The 8908-nt window shown below is 32.6% G+C and overlaps 1 long non-coding RNA gene across 2 annotated transcripts; it reads right to left on the bottom strand.

The window, feature by feature from the left end:
- Positions 1–4759: 4759 nt before the first annotated feature.
- LOC127158575 (uncharacterized) lies at positions 4760–6460 on the bottom strand. Of its 2 annotated transcripts, none has more exons than XR_007826186.1 (3): positions 6411–6460; positions 6184–6268; positions 4760–4774 (listed from the first exon to the last, which is right to left on the bottom strand). It is a non-coding gene; the product is annotated as an uncharacterized LOC127158575 (long non-coding RNA). The 2 variants fall into 2 exon arrangements; XR_007826185.1 differs by lacking the exon at positions 4760–4774 and adding an exon at positions 5199–5213.
- Between the last annotated feature and the right edge of the window lie 2448 nt (positions 6461–8908).

The following is an 8908-nucleotide window of genomic DNA, read 5'->3' as shown; positions in this document are numbered from 1 at the left end:
TTATAGTTGTCTTTTATGGCTTGTTTGTGCATTTCTCTGTATTTTTCATTATTACAATACTTGTTCTTCATGGCTTTCTTTTGTCTTTCCTTGTATTCAGCACCTTTTTTGTGGTCATAATTTTTTATCTGTTGGCTTTTGTTGCCATTTTGATTTTTGTGCCATTTTTTAAAGTAAGCCCTATGCTTTTGAGATTTGTTCAGTTTTTTCAGTTGCTTTAAACCAGTAGGTGCACCCTGCAGATTGATTTCAACTGGACCAATCAAAAATGTGTCACTAGAAATTCCTCTAAAAGGGACATTTGTACCTGTTTCTAAATGATCAGTGATGTTAGTTGTATCCGTAAAATCTAAATCACCTGTCTGGTTCTCTTCATTCAATAGATGATCACTTGATGCAGCTTCGTTATATGAAGCAACACATGGCCACTGAATTTCATCTCTGACTTGAACACACTGCTGTGAATCGACAGTAGGCTTACTCTGACCACTCTGTAGCTCGGTGTTTTCAGAAGAGATGGATGAATAAAAGGGCTCTAAATTATTAAGAGACTGAACATTTGTACCTGTTTCTGAATGATCAGTGATGTTAGTTGTATCCGTAAAATCTAAATCACCTGTCTGGGTCTCTTCAGTCAATAGATGATCACTTGATGCAGCTTCGTTATATGAAGCAACACATGGCCACTGAATTTCATCTCTGACTTGAACACACTGCTGTGAATCGACAGTAGGCTTACTCTGACCACTCTGTAGCTCGGTGTTTTCAGAAGAGATGGATGAATGAAAGGGCTCTAATTTATTAAGAGACTGACACTCAAGGGACACGTCATTGTTTTGACACCTTTCAGGTGTTATATTTATGAATGACACAGGCAGAAGATCAAATTGGTCCTGATCTCTTAGATCAAAACACCACTGGAACACTAGGAGGAGTCTTTGTACCAAGTCTTCTAAAAGAGAGAATGTCAGCATTACGGCAGTACCTGTGTTTTCATCGGCAGGCAAACCATCTGGTGTTCTGCAGTGAGAATCAAAATAGCCAAACCTCCCTGAGTGATCTCTGAACACAGCGATACACGTTGCTCCACACATTAGCAGCGCGTCACTCACGTCAGCTCTGAGACATTGCAGCGTGTTTTCAAGGTTTTCATACTCGCCAATAGCCGGTGCGTCTTGAAGAAAACCATACCTCTGGGGATGTTTGAGGATGTTGTAGGAGCGTACGTTCGTCCTAATAGTGTTAGGGAGCTCGTCAAAATGTAAAAAATTTTGTACGAACTTTCCGTTTCTTTGCAGTGTTTGTTTGACACTAGTATACATGGCATCACCCTTCTGTAGTATGCGATCCAAATCCAAACTGTGCAGCTCGTTGCGTTCATTGTGCACTGCGAGAAACATTAATGAATTACAAGTACATTGACGGCCTCTAGAGTACATACGGTACCTCGCATCAATTTGACTGTGGGTTGCCACAACGGACCGCACGTACGGATTTACCTCAGTTATACCTGATGCAGAATTGTTGCTGCCATGATTACCAAATGAAGCCTCGACATTTCTACGCTGCTTCTGGCTGCGACTTCTCTTCCCTTTCCTAGGCATTCTGATGACACTGTGCACTACTAGCAAATAAATAAGTTACTCAACGAACCTTTTTATTATTCTTAATACTTGTATTACAATATCAGCTGGACATCAACTATTAAAGTCATGCAAGAAAGAAATTAAGAATACTTTTTTCCCCTTAAAGTTAAAATATCAAAAACGGCTTAACAATTCCAGCACATACAAGAAAAAACAATGTTAGAAAAAACAATGGATCAATCCCAGCAGTTGAAGCTATTCGTTTTAACAGATACTTCAATAGGAAAACAACGCCTCTTAAATTCTATATTTAACCCAAAATATTTAACTGATATATTAGGAGGGATCAAATTCTATATTATATTCAAAAATAAATTGTACAGTAAGTTGAATTAAAACATACAAACCTAACACAATGGGTAAACAAATTTGATCTTGCACAAAATATTCAATGAAAATGGAACTATTATTCGATCAGACTATTTATGTCAAAGTATTTACCTACAAATATACTGTAGTGTAGTCAGTAAACAGTAAAGGTAAATATATACACAGAATGTGATATAAAAGGACACAGAAACAGAATTAATGCAATGTTAAAACAGGTAATCTCGCTCAAGGTATTTAACTTCTATACGAAATAGAACTAAAACACACTGTACAGTTAAATACGCTATACAAGACTGCACAAGTTGAGATACAGTACTAAAACACTCAAACGTATATCACCAAAAAAATATTAAAAGTAGTGTATAAAATGTCACCCAAATGATAATGTCAGTTGTGAAATCAACTATGCAATATAGATCAACGCTACAACAACCGAACAGACACTGGACTTGCTAATAAAAAAAGATTTAAAGCAGTCAATGACACAAAAGTTTAATATGTGATCTAGACAAGACTAGAAAACGAACACTATGTAATGTAAAGGCAAACAGCTGGTTATTAAACGAATGTGTGTGTGTGTTTTGCTGTTGCTGATTTGCCAACGTAGTCCTCAGATCAGCGTTGATCAAGAAGGCAGCAGAGGCAGACTGGAACTGTAGCACGTCCTTCTTTCAGGCTTTTTTTGCACTGCAAATTTTTTTTTTTTGGCTGGGTGGTGTTTGGGTTTAGGTTTTTGGGTTCAAAGTTTGGGTTCTGGTTTTTGGGTTCTGGTTTTTGGGTTCTGGTTTTTGGATTCTGGTTTTTGGATTCAAAGTTTGGGTTTCTGGCTCATTTTTTAAGGTGCGTTAGCAAGCGGCTTAGGTGCGTTTGGCATGTTTTGCATGGGCAGAGTGCAGATAGGTTGCGTTTAGGGTGCAAGCAAGCAAGCAGCAAGCAGAGCAGCAGCGTTTTGGAAGGCCAGGCCAGTTATTTTTTCAGTTTGTGAAGAGAAAGTAAGAAACAGGCAAAGGTTTAAGCAAACAAGCAAGATAAAGTTTTGAGTGAAAATAGATATAAAGGTATTGACAGGACAGGACAGGATAGACAACACACAAACAGAGAAAAAAATAAATAAATTAGTTACATTCTTAACACAAACATGCCTATATATATATATATATATATATACACACACATACATACATACATATACACACACACATACATTTCTTATTTACATTTAATGATTAAATAAGTGTACTACATTGTCATTGCATCAATCATGATTTTGAATACATAAACAAGTTAATTAATATTTTTAGTTTTTACTGAACAAAGTTTTAGGATAATAATAATAATAATAATAATAATAATAATAATAAAGCAAGCTCTGCTTAATGTAAGTCTTCTTAAAGCCTGGATTAATCTCAGTAATCCCTACTTTAACAATGCTACTTACCTAGATGGACAAGACGTCCAATTTGCTGTAGACAAAAAAAAAGAAGAAAAAAAAATTAGATTTGTTCAGAGTTCAAAAAAAGTCCTCATGATCAAATTTTTTTTTTAAAGTTTACATTGTTTCGTCTAGATTTATTATGTTGTCCCATAGTAAAGTATAAACATACTGCAGTGATTTTAAAACTTTCTAGCAATCAAACGTTAATCTCAATCAAGTGAACCTAAATGCATACAGTGCTAATGGCCAATAAATTAGCATTACAGTAGTACTTACATGGTGAGCTTCACCAGGTACAACCAATGCTGCAAACAAGAAAAAAAAAAGAAGAAAAACAAACAAAAGTTATGTTTCAACAGAAAAACAGAGCCTGCAACATTTCTTATGAAGATAACGCAAACAATGTGTGTAATTTTAAATGTTCAGCAATGGTACCTTACTCACATAGATGTACAAGACGTCCAATATACTGTAGAAAATACAAAAAAAAAAAAAAAAGAATTTAGATTTGTTCACCGCTCAAAAAATGTCCACAAGATCACATTTATCAAGTTTACATTGCTATACAGTGTTTTCTAAAGATATATGTTGCTCCATAGTAAAGTATAAACATACTGCAGTGATTTTAAAACTTTCTAGCAATCAAACGTTAATCTCAATCAAGTGAACCTAAATGCATACAGTGCTAATGGCCAATAAATTAGCATTACAGTAGTACTTACATGGTGAGCTTCACCAGGTACAACCAATGCTGCAAACAAGAAAAAAAAAAGAAGAAAAACAAACAAAAGTTATGTTTCAACAGAAAAACAGAGCCTGCAACATTTCTTATGAAGATAACGCAAACAATGTGTGTAATTTTAAATGTTCAGCAATGGTACCTTACTCACATAGATGTACAAGACGTCCAATAGAAAATACAAAAAAAAAACAAAAAAAAAAAAAAAGAATTTAGATTTGTTCACCGCTCAAAAAATGTCCACAAGATCACATTTATCAAGTTTACATTGCTATACAGTGTTTTCTAAAGATATATGTTGCTCCATAGTAAAGTATAAACATACTGCAGTGATTTTAAAACTTTCTAGCAATCAAACGTTAATCTCAATCAAGAGAACCTAAATGCATACAGTGCTAATGGCCAATAAATTAGCATTACAGTAGTACTTACATGGTGAGCTTCACCAGGTACAACCAATGCTGCAAACAAGAAAAAAAAAGAAGAAAAACAAACAAAAGTTATGTTTCAACAGAAAAACAGAGCCTGCAACATTTCTTATGAAGATAACGCAAACTATGTGTGTAATTTTAAATGTTCAACAATGGTACCTTACTCACATAGATGTACAAGACGTCCAATATACTGTAGAAAATACAAAAAAAAAAGAATTTAGATTTGTTCACCGCTCAAAAAATGTCCACATGATCACATTTATCAAGTTTACATTGCTATACAGTGTTTTCTAAAGATATATGTTGCTCCATAGTAAAGTATAAACATACTGCAGTGATTTTAAAACTTTCTAGCAATCAAACGTTAATCTCAATCAAGAGAACCTAAATGCATACAGTGCTAATGGCCAATAAATTAGCATTACAGTAGTACTTACATGGTGAGCTTCACCAGGTACAACCAATGCTGCAAACAAGAAAAAAAAAGAAGAAAAACAAACAAAAGTTATGTTTCAACAGAAAAACAGAGCCTGCAACATTTCTTATGAAGATAACGCAAACTATGTGTGTAATTTTAAATGTTCAACAATGGTACCTTACTCACATAGATGTACAAGACGTCCAATATACTGTAGAAAATACAAAAAAATTTACCGCTCAAAAAATGTCCACATGATCACATTTATCAAGTTTACATTGTTATACAGTATTCTTAAAGATTTATGTTGCTCCATAATAATGTTGTTTTCAGCAATACCTTTCTAATTTTTTAAATGTTTTTAGAATTAATTCTATAAATTGCCTTTACACAGAGTTTCACAGCTCAAACAAACAGGCTACTGTGTGCACCATAAGATAACAGGCTAAAAATGAAATCAGTCACCTGTCATTTTGGAACAATAATAACAGGGCTCGAAAATAAAAAGTGCCCGATGGCCAGGGGCCAGTGTGAAAGACGCACAGGACAGTTGACGAATTTGTCACTGGCCCGATCGGGATACTGCCACGTCTTCATGAAAGTTTATCATTATCACATATTTTTATACCTTGTTCATTTAAAATTTCAAGCGATCACAGGGAGACGAATGTATCTCTGAGGGGAAGTGACTGTTTTAAGAAAAGTTTACATGGCGTTTTCTTTTCATCTGCCTCTGTATAATGCATTTAAAGTAGCATTGTTGTTTATGTTTATGTTTATGTTTATGCTATGTTTATAGCAGTAACCAAAGAAACACAAGATCACTACTATTCCATAAGCGCCAGCTGCTGGCAGAGACTGAGTTTTCTTTCTTTCTGTCTGTCTGTCTGCTGTTTTTCCCTAAAGCATCTTTTCATTTGTAATAAAATATTAATAATAATTAAAGAATTTTGAAGATAAATTTTTGCTAGTAGGTCCTGTGAAATTTTGACCGGGCAAGTAAAAATTTGAACCACTGGCCTGACCGGGCCAGTAGAAAAAATCCTTAGCGTTGAGCCCTGAATAAGAACTCTGGAACTTCCAAAATGGTCCCTGAACAGCAATAGTAAAGTAATATACAAACTAAACATTTGAATGACGCCAAATAAATAGTAAAATGACAGCAACAAATATGTACACACCTGTAATGCAGAGTGGATGGCTCTTAAAAGAGCCTTTGGGTTTGTATGGCTAGACTCTGCAGCAGAAGAGACTGGATGTTGGCTCCTGTAAAGGGAAAAACAAAAATAAAATTATTAAAAAAAAATAAATAAAAATAACAATAATAATAATCACCAAAAACTTTCTAAATGGTATATTACATTGATGTGTGAGAACTTGAAAAGAGTGAACCAAAAAGGATACTTACTTAGCAGAAGCAATGTGTTGCAACCTGTTTTCAGAAGTCTAGAGGGAAGAAAACATCACAGAATATACGAGTTAATCTAAAGAGAAATTATCTCTGTCTAATCAATATGCTATGATCATGATCACTGTGTCAGTGCAGTAAATGGAATACTTACAGAGCAGAACCAAAAATCTGATTCACAAAGAAAAGGGGAATAAAGAAACAATAAGTCAATTACATAGGTCTGCATGGATGTACAGATGAATATGTTTCAACAGAACAGAAATGATTACACCACTATGTTATGAACATCATAATTAGATTATACTGGAACAAATTGTGGAAGGAAAAACAAAAATAGGTGGACAAAATGTGCTACAATATGTTCATGTTCCAAATCTAACAGTACCATTTACCTACAGACATATATATATATATATATATATATAATTAATATTCGTCCCCTAGACAGAAATGTAACTATTTAACTATTAATTAATTTTTTCCTCCATGAAAAGTGACTTCTTAGATATTTTTTCCCCCTGGTGTAAACATGGCCTAAAGGTTTACTCTACTATATACTACTATATTATAGTAGTATATACTACTACTACCTATAATATGGCTTATTTCATTTTTCAATTAACTTATCATGCGCCTCATGCTACGAGTCTCCCCCTCAGCGCGTGTGAAAGAGCACGCACTCTCGCAGCCAAGCTGTTGAAAGTAACAGACTTTTATAATAATGATGTAAAGCAAAAACATACATGTAAATGCACCGTGTCATACGTGAAGGGGTCTAATTTCCAGCGCACTGAGTTTACCCGGTGTCAATTAATTATGAACGGCTTACATATTAATCATACGTAATAAGATAAGAGTGTGTAGGTTAGGGAATATATTTGTATAAATATTAGGTTTGCGTTTGTATTTAAGACTAAGCTAATAAAATAAATACATGATTGTTCATACACGTTTAATACAATATATATACGTTCATCGACTTAACCCGCCCCAGATCCATAACTCGGCCATTACATTCTTTCATAACAATAATCATCATCATCATCATCATCATAATAGCAACGACAATAATAAAAGGATGTAAATTCATAAGTAACTTTTAAAAGACAATTTAAAAAGATAAATTACTTCAGAAATTACCTCAAAGTTGTGGCTAGTCGGCCGGTTTATAGTTTAAACAGCAACAATACTGATGATCAGGCTAAAACGTGCGTATTTCTGTCCCAATTAATTAATTCACAACCATTTTGATGATTTTTTTTACAAATTTTAAAAATAAATCCTCATAAATTTACCAGAAATTGGAGACGCTTACCTGAAGGAAGCAATCACACCAGGGCAATCACGGGCGGGAAAAGCGGATGACTTCCTACGCAAAGTTCCAGCGGTCTCATTGGTTATAATCAATCACGTGCTGAAGCGCTGATAACGGTCATTTTATTTGCGTAGGTTTAAAATTATATTACTGAACACTACCTTTCCCATTAATTTTCCCTCATTTTGAAAAAAAAAATAAAAAAATAATAATAAAAAACACTTATTGAAGGACTACATCACTAAATAAACCCAACAATAATCAGTAAACGAATCAGTTAATTAGGGCTAGGTTTTATTGGCAGAAAGTAAGCAAATTTCAATGCATCCATCATTATAATAAAATAAATTTATTAAATACGTTCATCTAAAAACAAGTACAATTAATTACTCATTTTTATTTTCAATAAATTTGAATACATGCATTATAATAAATAAATTGCCAAATAAATAAATAAAAAATATATAAAAATAAATATAAAAATAAATTCATTAAAAAAACATTATTATAATAAATACTATTCATTAAAAACAAGTTCCTTATATATAAGTTAGATAAAAAAAATAATATAAAAAATGAGTTATTTAAAATACTATGAAAATCATTTAAAATAATTGTATTTAAATAAACAAAAAAAAATCATAAAAAAAACAAACAAACAAACAAACATAAGACAAATTTTTAGTTTCATGATAAATCACAGTAATCAACTGTGGAGGTATGCAACACACATTTGAGCAGGGCAACTCTGGCCCTCTGTCCTGAAGCATAATCAATTATGCCTGTCGGTAAGTTTCAAGAAATCCAAAAGACTTTGGCAAGATTTTTCAGTTGTGTACATTTTATAATAAATAAAATAAATATAGTTAACATAAATTCATAATAACTAATGAATAATATATAAATAAATTCATTAAAAATAAGTAAAAAACTATTATATAAAAATTACTATAATAAATACAATTCATTAAGAACAAGCTCATTTTAAAAACAAATACAATTAAAAACAAGTTCATTGTCAATAAATTTGAAGACATACAACATTAAAATATATAATTAAATTCAGAAGTAATAAATACATAAATTCATTAATTTAAAAATCATTATTATAATAAATACAATTCATTAAAAACAAGTCCATTATATTTAAAACTGATTAAAAATAAATTATTTAAAAACA

The sequence above is a fragment of the Labeo rohita genome, unplaced genomic scaffold (assembly GCF_022985175.1).
Source record: "Labeo rohita strain BAU-BD-2019 unplaced genomic scaffold, IGBB_LRoh.1.0 scaffold_158, whole genome shotgun sequence".
NCBI classification, from domain to species: Eukaryota; Metazoa; Chordata; class Actinopteri; order Cypriniformes; family Cyprinidae; genus Labeo; species Labeo rohita.
Note: the sequence above shows the minus strand (reverse complement) of the source record. Positions and strands in the feature narration are given on the sequence as shown.